Genomic DNA, 13,726 nt, shown 5'->3' on the forward strand with positions numbered 1-13,726 from the left:
ATGAAATCAACTCTTAAAGGAAAATGAAGGCATCAAATAAAGACCAATGGCATCGGCCCAGTACCTCTACTGCTGATGAAAATGAAATTGAAAATGACATCTACATTAACTCAATTAAAAAAAATAAGAACAACTACTTTAACTCTTCAATTAAATCTTAAGCAATGTAAAATCTAGGTGACAAATCACACTACTTAATTTTCCCTTAACCTTTCTGCCTTCAGCTGGATTGATCATATAAGAAAGAGTTATGAGCAAGTTAGCAATGTGAGTCTTAAAACAGAATAAACCAAGCTGCGCTAAGTGATATTTTGGCTCCACTAAAGTTAGTTGATTATGACAAAAAGAGCCATCAAAAGAGGAACAAATTGATAAGCTATGAGTAGAAAGTAAAGTGTAAACTAAAGCAATGATACTAATGAAAATCAAAAATAAAGATCAGCAGTCTAGATAAGACGATCACAAATGCCACTAGTTGTAAAAAGAGAAGAAAGAAAACTGTCCCGGGCTCCTAAGAAATCTGCAAAAACACACTGATCAGTCATGAACAAAAGTGCAGAAATATAGATAAGCGGAATTCAAAGTTATATACAGCTATTGTACATGATCAAAACACAACAATCAAAGGCATTCTGTACAACTATTATACATAAAATGATAAAAAGAAATGCAGGAAATTAAAAGCACTGTACAGGCCTTAAGTAAACAGGGGCCCTCTGCCTACTCCAGCCAGCTCAAAGATCAATTACACGCTCAAATGGAGAACAGTCTTCTCATATATTATGTATCAAAATAGAAAGTACAGTGGGGTTCAAAATTACATATCAGCAGCTAACTATCCAGCGTTCAGAGACGCTTTATTTATAGCAGAGAAAGCAAACTAACTTAACGCAAACTAGGCTATTCTATCAGCTGTGTAAAAACACGTAATCTGGCAGCGTCCTCGGATTTAGGCAACGGTCGTGGTGGGCATTAAATCTTCTGTTGGATTCGTGTTTCCCACCATCTGCGTGGCTGAGGAAGAGGCCAGCTGTTCTTCACGTGCTCTAAAACAGAACACGCAGAGCCGTGCCACCGCCAATGACCTCTGTTGACCGTAGTTGCCTCCTCGTTGACCATGGGTTTTTATGACTGGTTTGGCTGAGCTGGAAGGACACACACCATGTCCTTGGTTCCACGAACTTGCCCATGTGGCTCTTCTTCCCGGAGGACACCTGGAACATACCGTTTAATAAAACAGCTGCGGAATCCGGGGTTGGCTGCGGAAACCGGGATCAGCTGCGGAAACCCTGTGTGAGCTGCGGAAACGCAGCACTTGAACCAAAATTCTAAACCAACAACACAGTCATTAGCATAATTAACAAACCATGTAAAAAGTCCTAAAATACAATGATTTGAGCAATTTGATGAAGGGAATGAGTGGCAAAAGAAGGAAATGAATAGGAAAAGGAGGCTGAGAGGATGTGTAAAGAAGTGCAGGTTTGAGGCTCAACATACCCCCACTGTGAAGGTGTTGCATGTCCTCATGCAACCAAAACTTTGTTATTGCTTTTCAATCCATGTGCTCAGATGCTTCTGCCAAAACATCTAGCCTTCTTTTCTTTCTTCTTGCTGCCAAAATTGTTCTTGGTTTCTTGATTAAACACCTGAATTTCAAATTGATCAAGGCCCTGCTCAGTTTCTTACATTTTCTCTTCAATTTTCTGTTCTTCTTCTGCCAGAGTCCTAAGTGAAGCATGGTATTGTCATGGACAATTTTGTCCACCTTGCTTTGTTCTTTCAATGCTTCGTTTTCTTGTTTAATATGCCGGTTCAGGACTTCTAGCTCAAACACCTCTTGTTTTAAAGATTGGACCTGTTCATTAAGAGGCAATATAGTGCTTGGACCTGCAACTGATTGCTCCAAGGTCTCCAAATAATTGTATACCTCCTGCTGGTCAGGGTCAATTTCAGGTGTTCTTCTTGGGCTATGTTCAAAATCAAACTCTGTTTGAGGTTCTGGCTGAAAGGGGCTCTCTTCCCGTGGAGGAGTGGACTCAAGGTCAAGCTGAGTTGGAACCTTTTCAGGTGTTCTTTCTACCAAATCAATGAAATGTGATTGTTTTTCTTTAGTCACACTCATTCTTTCTTTAAGTCTACTGCTTCTTCTCACTTGTGTACTAGTGCTCTTTTGCTGGGCACTCTGTTTTTCTTTCTGTTTCTTCTTTGAGAGGGCAGCAGCTTGAAGTTGTGAGAGTCTATCAGCCAAGGTTTGAGAGTCTTCTTCTACTGAAGGTTCAGGTGATGGATATGATTCTTGAACAATTTTTTTCCCTTTATCCTTTTTCTGTTTCTTAGTTTTATCTCTCTCTTCCTCTTCTTCTTGAGTAGTTTCCTGAGTTTCTACAATAGGAGGATCTTGGGCTGCAACATCTCTTTTCCTTCTCCTACTTCTTTTTGGGACTCTAGGAGAACTACTAGCGGAAGCTTCAGTTACCTCTTGAAAATGATTCCTGACTAAAAACTTTTCCCATGTATCATTGTTATTTTTCAATTGGTCCTCTATGAGAATTTTAATGAACCCGTGATGATACAAGTGAGGTTCAATATGGCCTATATTCTTTTGGACAGTGGAACTCATTTTCGTTAGGCTTCTTAACAGAAAGTAGGGTAAATTGATGGCATGGCCTTCCATGAAGTTCATCATAATTCTTGCATGGTACATATACATAGTGCCAAAGCGGCCCTCACATGTAACAAACTTTTGAACAAGTAATAACAATGCAGTCCATTCTTCCTTAATTACATGTACAGGAATCCCTTTGGTGAATATTGAAGTGTCCATACCTGGGTTCTTAAGCATGTCTTTCCATCCCTGATCTTCCACTCCTCTGTTCTTAAACCATCTGTCTCCCACCTGAGGTAGACTGGTTGCTGTTGCTATGGTGTTCTCTGTTATTGTGAATTTCAGGTCCCCTACTTCCACAGTGTGTCCATTGAAGGATCGAGCAAACGCTTTCGTTACCTCCTTATCATATCCTCTGAATTTTTGAATAAACTTCAACCATTTTGCCTTCTTTAATGCTTCTTTCGTCTGTGGGTACCCTTCTAAATACTTTGAACCTTCAGGTTCAGCTCTAAGCAGCTTCCCCATCTTCGGCTCTCAACTTCGGCTGAAGCTTTGACTGTGTATGGATGCTCAAGGAGGATGCTCACGGGAAAAACAGATGGATTACGACTGTAAGTGGAATAGCCGCAACGTAATGCAAGGCAATACGGGTTTGAAACAGAACTGTGGAGTTTGAAACAGAGCTGCGGGGTTTGAAACAGAGCTATGGAGTTTGCAGCGAAAATGAGAGTGGAAATGGTGTGAGTGCGAGGGAGTAGAAGACAAACACGAGAATGAGTTCAAATGCGTGCGGAAATGGGGTGATAAGAGGATGGAATAACGGCCGAATCCCTTGGAGTCGGGTGGCTTACGCACACGTTTCAGCATTGGCTGCGGAGATCGTGGTGGAGAAGAGACGTAGTACGATAGGTCTCTTCTTCCTTGTACGGCTAATAAATGAAAGCACAGTCTCAATTTGAGTTTGAACTAAGAGTGATTATGAGACCGTTAGGAGGGTATGAGGTGGATGAAGTGTTATCGTGGAGGAGAAGTGGGATGATCTTGCCGAATCATTGCATTTAGTGGCTCTGTCCACGATTTAATAATTATGCATAAAATGACATTTAAATGGTTGTTTGGAAAAGATTTTGATCATACCTTCATGGGTTTGCCATTTGTTGATTAAGGTTGCTGATCTATGATTGCTTTTTGATCTTGCAGGTGCCTCATATCATTTTTTCCTTTGGTGATGATGATGATGTTAATCTTTTTGAAACAGAGTGCTGCTAGCTGTAGAGACAGAGTGGTGCTGGCTGCGGAAATCGTTTCTGGCTGCGGAAACTGGTGCGAGCTGCGGAAACGGTTTCCAGCTGCGGAAACTAAAACATCTCCCTTTTAACTGCACAAAGTTAGTTAGAAAAAGACTAACTGAATGGAAATAGTCCTGAAAGAGACTTTTATTAATGGAATGAGATGGAGTGAATGGAGTGAAGTGGAAAAAATGAAATGGAATGAAGTGAAATGGAGATGAAAAATGATGAAGGTGAAGTGAGGATGGAGAGAGAGAGAGATTTTTTTTGGAAAATATAGAGTGTCAGGTGTCCCTGATTTTCACTCCATATTTTCTGTATAAGACCGCCAATCTGAGATTGGTTTTCAGGCTTATACACATATTATTTTTTTTTTTTTTTTTTTTTTCAATTCAGAAAGAAACAAAGATTAGGCTGATGGAGGAGAAGAATTCTTCTCCACTAGCCTCATTGCAGAATTTCCTTGAAATACTTTGACAAAGTCCTCTTTTGAGAGTGGCTTATGATAAATTTTCAATCGGTGGCCATTCACAATGAGAGGAGTTTGAAACTCATCAATAGTCTTGATTCGAACTGCTCCATTACTAAAGACTTCATCAATCTCATATGGCCCAAGCCAATGAGTTTGAAATTTCCCTTTGAAGTCTTTAAACTTTGAATCAAACAGTAACGCCCAATCTCCCTTTTGAAACTTCTTCTCTTTGATATATCGGTCATGCCACTTAGTTCTTTGGTGCTGAACTAGATCGGTCCTTAAAATTGCATCTTGTCTTATTTCATCTAGCTCATTCAGCTGCTCCATTCTGTGCTTTTGGGCTTCTGATAGACTCATCCCCAACTGAACTGCCATCTTGAAGGTCTTGATTTGAAACTCAATGGGGAGCAAGACTTCTTTCCCATAAACAAGTTCATAGGGAGAATGTCCTGTTGTGTTCCTCCATGTAGTTCTATAGGCCCATAAGGCTTCAGGAAGCCTTTCTGCCCAATCTCTTCTGTGGAGATGAACAGTCTTGGTGATGATGCTCTCAAGAACTTTGTTTGTAGATTCCACTTGACCATTTGCTTGCGGATGATATGGAGTAGATTTTCTATGCTTGATTTTGTATTCCTCCATCAGCTTCTCCATCAATTTAGATGTAAATTGACTTCCCTGATCTGTCACAATTTCTCTTGGGACACCAAAACGAGTAAAAATATCCTCAAAAAGAAATTGAACAACTGAATTTTCAGTGGCAGAAGGCAATGCCTTGGCTTCTACCCATTTAGTAACATAATCAGTGCAAACCAATATATACTTCTTTTGTTTAGATGGTGGATTAATAGGTCAAACGAAATCTAAAGCCCATTTCTCAAAGGGTTCGATGAGTACCTGTGGCTGTAGTGGCATTTCATTTGAAGGAGTTGGTCTCCCAAATCTTTGGCAGCTGTCACACCTTCTAACATATTGCTTTGCATCTTTGAAGAGAGAAGGCCAATAATATCCTAAAGAAAGGATTTTATAGGCTGTCCTCTTGTCAGCAAAGTGTCCGCCGCACGGTTCATCATGACATGCCTTAAGGATGTCAGGCATTTTATCTTCCCGAACACATCTTCTGATCACACAATCTAGCCCTGTTTTGAACAATTCATTAGAAATCCATGAATACTTTGAACTCTCCTGAATGATTTTCCTTTTCTCATTAGGAAATAAGTGTGGAGGTAGCTTCCCTGTAACCAAATAGTTAGCAATATTTGCATACCAAGGAGTTTTAGTAGTTACTGCAAACAGATATTCATCTGGAAACTTATCCTCTACGGGAGAATTTTCGTTAGTATTTTGAATTCTAGACAAGAAATCAGCTACTGTATTTTGTTTTCCTGGTCTATCTAACACAGTAATATTGAATTCTTGTAAAAGTAAAAGCCATCTTGTAACTCTGCCATTATTAACAGGTTTGTTCATGAGATATCTAATTGCAGAATGATCAGTATGGACAAAAGTTTCATAGCCTGTTATATAGTGTCTAAACTTGTTGATTGCATGAACAACGGCTAAGAACTCTTTTTCAGTCATAGTATAATTTAACTCAGTGGGAGTCAAATTTTTACTGGTGTAATAAATGGCATAAGGAACTAAATCCTTTTGACCTAACACAGCTCCTAGAGCTGTATCTGAAGCATCTGTAGAAATGTGGAAAGGGAGTTTCCAATTTGGCCCTCTCAAAATGGGTGCTTCAGATATTCTAGTTTTTAAAGTTTCAAATGCAGATTGACAGTCAGGATCCCACTTGAATTCACAGTCTTTGGTAAGTAATTTGAAGAGTGGAGATGCTATCTTGGTGAAGTTTTCAATAAATCTTCTATAATACCCAGTAAACCCAAGAAAACTTCTAACATCTTTTTGACAATTTGGAAAAGGTAACTTGGAGATGACTTCGACTTTTGATCTATCAACTTTGATTCCATCTCCTGAAATATGATGTCCTAAAACAATCCCTTCAGTAAACATCATAAAACATTTTTCATGACTTAATGAAAGATTTGTTTCTTTACATCTTACAAGGACTTTTTCCAAATTTTCTAATGCCTCTTCAAATGAATTACCATAAACTGTAAAGTCATCCATATAGACCTCTAAACAATCATGAATTAGATCAGAAAAGATTCCTAGTACTGCCCTTTGAAATGTTGCAGGTGCATTACATAATCCAAAAGGAAGTACTCGGTAAGCAAAAGTTCCCCATGGACAGGTAAATGTGGTCTTGTCCTAGTCTTCAGGTGCTACTTGAATTTGATTGTAACCACTAAAACCATCCAAAAATGAGAAATACTTTTTACCTGCTAGAGTATCTAATACTTGATCAATAAAGGGTAAAGGAAAGTGATCCTTCAAGGTTGCTTTGTTCAATTCTCTGTAATCAATGCAAACCCTCCATTTACCATTCTTTTTAGGTACTATAACCAAAGGGGAAACCCACCGGCTATCTGAAATAGGGTAAATGAAGTTTACATTAAGTAACTTTTGGAGCTTTTCTTTCACTATCTCCCTAAGGTTTGGATTCATCCTTCTTTGAGGTTGTCTGATTGGTCTACTGTTTTCCTCAATGTAGATGTGATGAATGCAAGTTTTAGGATCAATACCTTTCATATCGGTGTACTCCCATGCAAATGCAGTAGAATGTCTTTGCAAGATTTTGGTTAGCTCTCCCTGTTGTGATTTTTCCAAGTTTCTGTTGATGTTTAGTGTTTTTCCTGGAAAGATCTCAATGGCAGAACTACCAAACTCTTCCATAGAGAAAAGAGACATTTGTCTAGATGATAGACACTCTATATCAGAATCCAACTAAAATTGTGTGGAGTCATATTCTGAAGATGGTTCAAAATTTTCTAATGTGTTCAGAATTTGACTATCTTCACCAATCTCAGAAATGGTAAAGACAGGTTGTATAGTATCTTCATCATCAACCCACTCATTATCTCCTATTTCTGTGATTGCTTTTGCTGGAGGATACAGATTGAACTTCTTTGTCGAATTACCATCAGAAATGTACATATCCCCAGACCTACAACTTATGAAAGCATCAGCTGTGGCTAGCCAAGGTCTTCCGAAAATAAGAGGATGTCCTCCTAGATTACTTTTGGGAGTTAAAATCATGAAATCCACTGGATATTCCCAAGAATCTAAGGAGACAGGAATGTCTTCTAATACACCATCTGGTTTAATAATTGATCGATCTGCAAGTTGCAATAAAGTAGGTGTAAAAAAAGATTAGGAAGTTTTAGGTGTTCCATAGTCTGTCTACTCATAATGTCAATAGCAGCCCCTAAATCAATCAAAGTATTTGGTATTTCTACCCCATTGATATGTGTTTTGACAATTGGACTACTGGGATCTACATATTTCTGCATAGTAATCTTTCCCATCATGATGTCTGCAATTTTTCCTACCAGGTGGATCCTTCTGGTATCTCTTGGTTTCCTTCCTGGTCTTTTAAGGCTCAACTCCTTTATTGTTTTTGCTAGAATAGGAATTTCCTTAATGGCTTGTAACAAGGGAATCTTGATACATACATTTTTCAATTCATCTAGGAAATTATAGTCAGGCAATCAATTTTTTTTTTCCACTCCTTTGTCAATTTGTAATCTTTCAGGAAAAGGAGGTGTGGATAGAGATGTAGGTTGGTCAACTATGGGAGTTGTGGGGGTTAATTCTTTTTCTTTTCCTTTTTGAGTGTTTGGGTTTTGAAGAGATGCTTCAGAACCCTTATTGGCATCAAGAGATTCTTCCTCAAAAATGCTTTGCTCTTGAGCTTTTATAGAAGGTTTGTCTAAAACTCTACCTGATCTGAGTTGTACTTCATTGAGAGGAACAATCATATAGGTAGGAAATGGTTGACCTTCCATCATGTAAGCATTTTGAGGATTTTTATTGTTGGGGTTTGGCAATGGCTGAGAAGGAAGTTGATTTGACTTCTGTTGGAATGGAAGCAAGAGTTGAGAATTGGGATTCTGTTGAGAAGGTTGTTGTTGTTGTGGAAATGGTAATGATAGTTGTGGATTTTGATTTGGAAGTTGTGGAGCTTGTTGGTTTTGAAAAGATGGAGGATATTGGTAGAATTGAGCAAATCTCCCATAAGGATTCTGCATACCTTGTACCCATGCTTGAAAAGGATTTTGAGGTTGGGGCCAAGGTTGTTGCCAAGGATTCCAATTTGGTGGAGGTTGAAAATTCATAGAGTTGTTAAACCCTTGATTTTGTTGCCCCTGCCAAGGTCTCCTTGCAACAAAACAGAGAGATTCAAGTGTACTTGGATCTTCTTGAAAAACAGCTTTGAGCCCAGGGATTGAAGGACAATCCTTGGTCTCATGATTCTCTGAGCAAATTACACATGTCTCTACAACTTTTGCTTCCAAGGGACATTCCCTTAGAGCATGTTTCTTTCTACACTTTGGGCAAAAGATGGCCAAAGCCTCAGCTTCTGCTTTCTGCTTATTGTGAATCTTAAGAGTGTCTAGTTGTTCACTAAGACTCCCTAAGATGTCAATTTTAAATTCGTCAAGCATACTGCCAATCTCAGCCCTACTTACTGATCCAGTTGCAGATTTGTTTGCTCTGAGGAGAGAAGGATCTCTAGGCCCTTTTTGAGTTTTAGATTTCCCCCTTGAGAGATGGACACATAGTTCTGCTATATCATTGAGTGAAAGTTGAGATATATCTCCCTTCCCCATCATGTTCAAAATGTGTATCCATTGATCTCTAATGGATTTTAACAAAAGGGCTTTCAAGGTCTCCTCATCTAAGTTGTTCATTTTTTCTCTTTTCAAATTGTATTGAAATCTTTCAAGCAAATCCTCCAAATTTTCATCTTCCTTTTGTACCATTTTGAATACCTCATCCTTATGATTGGTGGGCATACAATAGTCCAGGTACCTATCCAAAAATTTTTGTTTCATATCATTCCAAGACCTAATGGATTGAGTGAGTAATCCCATGAACCACTTCAGAGCTGCTCCTTTCAATGTTGAAGGAAACAGTTTGAGTTTTTGAGAGTCTTCCAGATAATCATAAGTTCGACAAACGACTTCAAACTCAAATAGAAATGTTTCAGGGTCCTCATTCCTCATCCCATGGAAATTTGGGAGGACAGATGGTGAGATGTTTTTCATGGTGGCTCGGGAGTCCTCATCGACTATAGGAAACCCGAATGAGTTATCTCCATCCCTATTTCCCCCAATGTTACCTCGACCTCCTCCATTGTTTCCTCCTCCTCCTCCTCTACCTCTACCCCTACCAAATCCAGGTGCTCCTTCTTCTGTCATGGTAGTTTCCCCAGAGACTTCAGAGTTTTCCGGTTCCTCTACTAAGGGTGAACAAGAAGGAATTTCTCCCTCGTCTTCAGATGATTCTACTTCTTCAATTACAATTTGTCCTCCCATGGAAGGAAGAAAAGGGTCTCTTTTAGATTCGATGGATGGTGTGGGAGAGTCAACTATTGCCTCTTGAATTCCAGGAATCCTAGGGCTAGGAGTGTGAGTTGGAGATGATGGAGGTGTCTCTTGTCTATTCCTTGAAGTAGATGGACTTGTAAAAATCGAACTCTTAGCTCTAGCTAAAAACCTTCCCCTAGAATCTCTTGCTCTATGCATGTCATTTTTTTATTTTCTTTCAAGTCAGGGTAATAATTCTCTTTCTGATCTTCCAGGTCACTCTAGGTGCAAGAAGAGAGCATACTCAAGAAACTATTAAACCAATAACTTTCTCTTTTCTGATCCTCCAGATCACTCTAGGTGCAAGAGGAGAGCATACTTTGAGAGGTTATTAATTTTCCTTCCTTGAAATTTTCTTGTTTTTTTTTTAAGAATTGGCTACCTAATTTTCACTTCCCCGGCAACGGCGCCAAAATGTTTGGTCAATTTAGTGATGTCTAAATTGCAACTTTTAAATGTCAACCCGGGGCTCGTAAGCTGATGAAGTGATGTGTACTGTATGTACTTAGGCAACTGTTTCTTACGTTTTTGTCGTTTTTAACTTTTTAAGTTTGTTTTCAAATATATTTCTCCTACAATGGTGTGATGGAAATGAAATAAAGTGAGTGAAGTGTGTGTGATTGTGATGAGTTCTAAATGATTTCTTAAAACTTAAAAGTAATCTACAAGAAAGCTTTGAACAACAACTGAAATGAAATCAACTCTTAAAGGAAAATGAAGGCATCAAATAAAGACCAATGGCATCGGCCTAGTACCTCTACTACTGATGAAAATGAAATTGAAAATGACATCTACATTAACTCAATTAAAAAAAATAAGAACAACTACTTTAACTCTTCAATTAAATCTTAAGCAATGTAAAATCTAGGGGACAAATCACACTACTTAATTTTCCCTTAACCTTTCTGCCTTCAGCTGGATTGATCATATAAGAAAGAGTTATGAGCAAGTTAGCAATGTGAGTCTTAAAACAGAATAAACCAAGCTGCACTAAGTGATATTCTGGCTCCACTAAAGTTAGTTGATTATGACAAAAAGAGCCATCAAAAGAGGAACAACTTGATAAGCTATGAGCAGAAAGTAAAGTGTAAACTAAAGCAATGATACTAATGAAAATAAAAAATAAAGATCAGCAGTCTAGATAAGACGATCACAAATGCCACTAGTTGTAAAAAGAGAAGAAAGAAAACTGTCCCGGGCTCCTAAGAAATCTGCAAAAACACACTGATCAGTCATGAACAAAAGTGCAGAAATATAGATAAGCGGAATTCAAAGTTATATACAGCTATTGTACATGATCAAAACACAACAATCAAAGGCATTCTATACAACTATTATACATAAAATGATAAAAAGAAATGCAGGAAATTAAAAGCACTGTACAGGCCTTAAGTAAACAGGGGCCCTCTGCCTACTCCAGCCAGCTCAAAGATCAATTACACGCTCAAATGGAGAACAGTCTTCTCATATATTATGTATCAAAATAGAAAGTACAGTGGGGTTCAAAATTACATATCAGTAGCTAACTATCCAGCGTTCAGAGACGATTTATTTATAGCAGAGAAAGCAAACTAACTTAACGCAAACTAGGCTATTCTATCAGCTGTGTAAAAACACGTAATCTGGCAGCGTCCTCGGATTTAGGCAACAGTCGTGGTGGGCATTAAATCTTCTGTTGGATTCGTGTTTCCCACCGTCTGCGTGGCTGAGGAAGAGGCCAGCTGTTCTTCACGTGCTCTAAAACAGAACACGCAGAGCCGTGCCACCGCTAATGACCTCTGTTGACTGTAGTTGCCTCCTCGTTGACCATGGGTTTTTATGACTGGTTTGGCTGAGCTGGAAGGACACACACCATGTCCTTGGTTCCACGAACTTGCCCATGTGGCTCTTCTTCCCGGAGGACACCTGGAACATACCGTTTAATAAAACAGCTGCAGAATCCGGGGTTGGCTGCGGAAACCGGGATCAGCTGCAGAAACCCTGTGTGAGCTGCGAAAATGCAGCACTTGAACCAAAATTCTAAACCAACAACACAGTCATTAGCATAATTAACAAACCATGTAAAAAGTCCTAAAATACAATGATTTGAGAAATTTGATGAAGGGAATGAGTGGCAAAAGAAGGAAATGAATAGGAAAAGGAGGCTGAGAGGATGTGTAAAGAAGTGCAGGTTTGAGGCTCAACACAGCCTGTGAGGGGAATGGATCGACTGTGATCGACAGGCTGCCTTTGTGTGTGGAAAACACTGAAGCTTGAGTACATGACGAAGCAAGACAAAGTGTTGTGTAAGGTTGGTAGGGAGGTTCCAAAACAGGCTAAGGCAAAATTTTGGAGGGAGGTTGTAGTCGCTACAACAGAAGTATAGATGACAAAACAAGTACAAGTGGAGCAACCTTCCACTTGGGAGACTATTTAGTATCCTAGTTGAATAAGAACAATCTTTAGTATCCTTTTCTATAGAAAAAGAAAGATATATTGTAGCAGTTGTACGTTGTACTTAAGTACTCTGGATGAAGAATACCTTGTAGGAATACAAGTAAAATATGATGAGCCTATTATGATGCTTTGTGACACCAAAAATGCAATAAACACCTCCAAGAATGCAATCATGTATTCTAAGAGCAAGAATATTCCTATTATGTTTCACTTTATAAGGGAGAAAGTCATCGAAAATAATATCAAACTAGATTATGTTGGGACAAAGAAACAGATTGTGGACATATTCACCAAACCACTTCCCAAAGAAACATTTGAGTATCTCAAACATAAACTAGGATTAATTTCTTCTCCAAATTGATTTCCACAATCTTTAGCAAAGAAAGACAAGGGGAGAGGCAATGACAGGGGGAGTTACCCTTTGCCATTGATGTCAAAGGGGGGGAGAAATATCAAGAAGCATGAAGTCAGGGGGAGCATCATTACGGGGGGATTATGATGGTTTCCATCAATGAAAAAGGGGTGGATTATTGAAATAATTTTTCATTGATGTCAAAGGTTGTCAAAATGAAAGAGAAAGTTACATATTCAAATAACATATTTCTAAATATTGTTTTTGTATTTTTGATGCCCCATTTAGATATCATGCTTTTGAATGAATTTGTACTAAAATTACCTATCTCAAATGGAAGCATAACATATATGGTTGGAAATATTATTTTGAGACCTTTTGCAATGGTATATGGCACTCCCTCTAACTCCCCATAGTCGAGAATAAATTATTTTTTGAATATTTACTATACATTTTTCCAGTTGCACAAGTCAGTCTAGCCAATGAACAAGTCAACCCAGTCTAGACCCCAAATGCACTATAAATAGATGAAATGTTCATTTCAATTCACTCACCCAAAAAAATTGGATTTTTTCAAACAAGAGAAGAAAATGAGTTATGAGGTTCACACCTCATGAACCAGAAGTGAAGAGGAGTTGATTTTGAGAGACTTTCTGGGGAAGGAATTTTGGCACATTTCTGAAGGGTGTTTGGCTTATTTTCGAAGGATTTTTGACATACTTTTTGAAGGTCTCCGATCTTGATTAGAAGGATGCCTGCAACCTATACTTAATGGATGAATTATTCCCCCTTTCAAAGCTGAATTTCAGATCTTTGTAGAGGGCCAAATTCTAGTGTAAAAGGTCAAGTTTCAAGGATGTCCTGAGAAGAGTGACATGTCCATATTGAGGCCAAATTTTAGGGCCAAAGTTATGGTAAAAAAGTTGTTTCAAGCATGTTTTGAGGGCCAAATTCTGGTTCATTTGAAGGTGAGTTTGAAATATTTTTGGAAGATCTAACACTATTCTTTGTTGAGGTGGTTAAACCTTGTGGAGGAGGAATAGTCCTAGAAGTAAAGTTCTGAATGCTTGAGGG

The sequence above is a fragment of the Pinus tabuliformis genome, chromosome 7, assembly GCF_031772625.1.
Source record: "Pinus tabuliformis cultivar Carrire ecotype Pingquan chromosome 7, CPIR1, whole genome shotgun sequence".
NCBI classification, from domain to species: Eukaryota; Viridiplantae; Streptophyta; class Pinopsida; order Pinales; family Pinaceae; genus Pinus; species Pinus tabuliformis.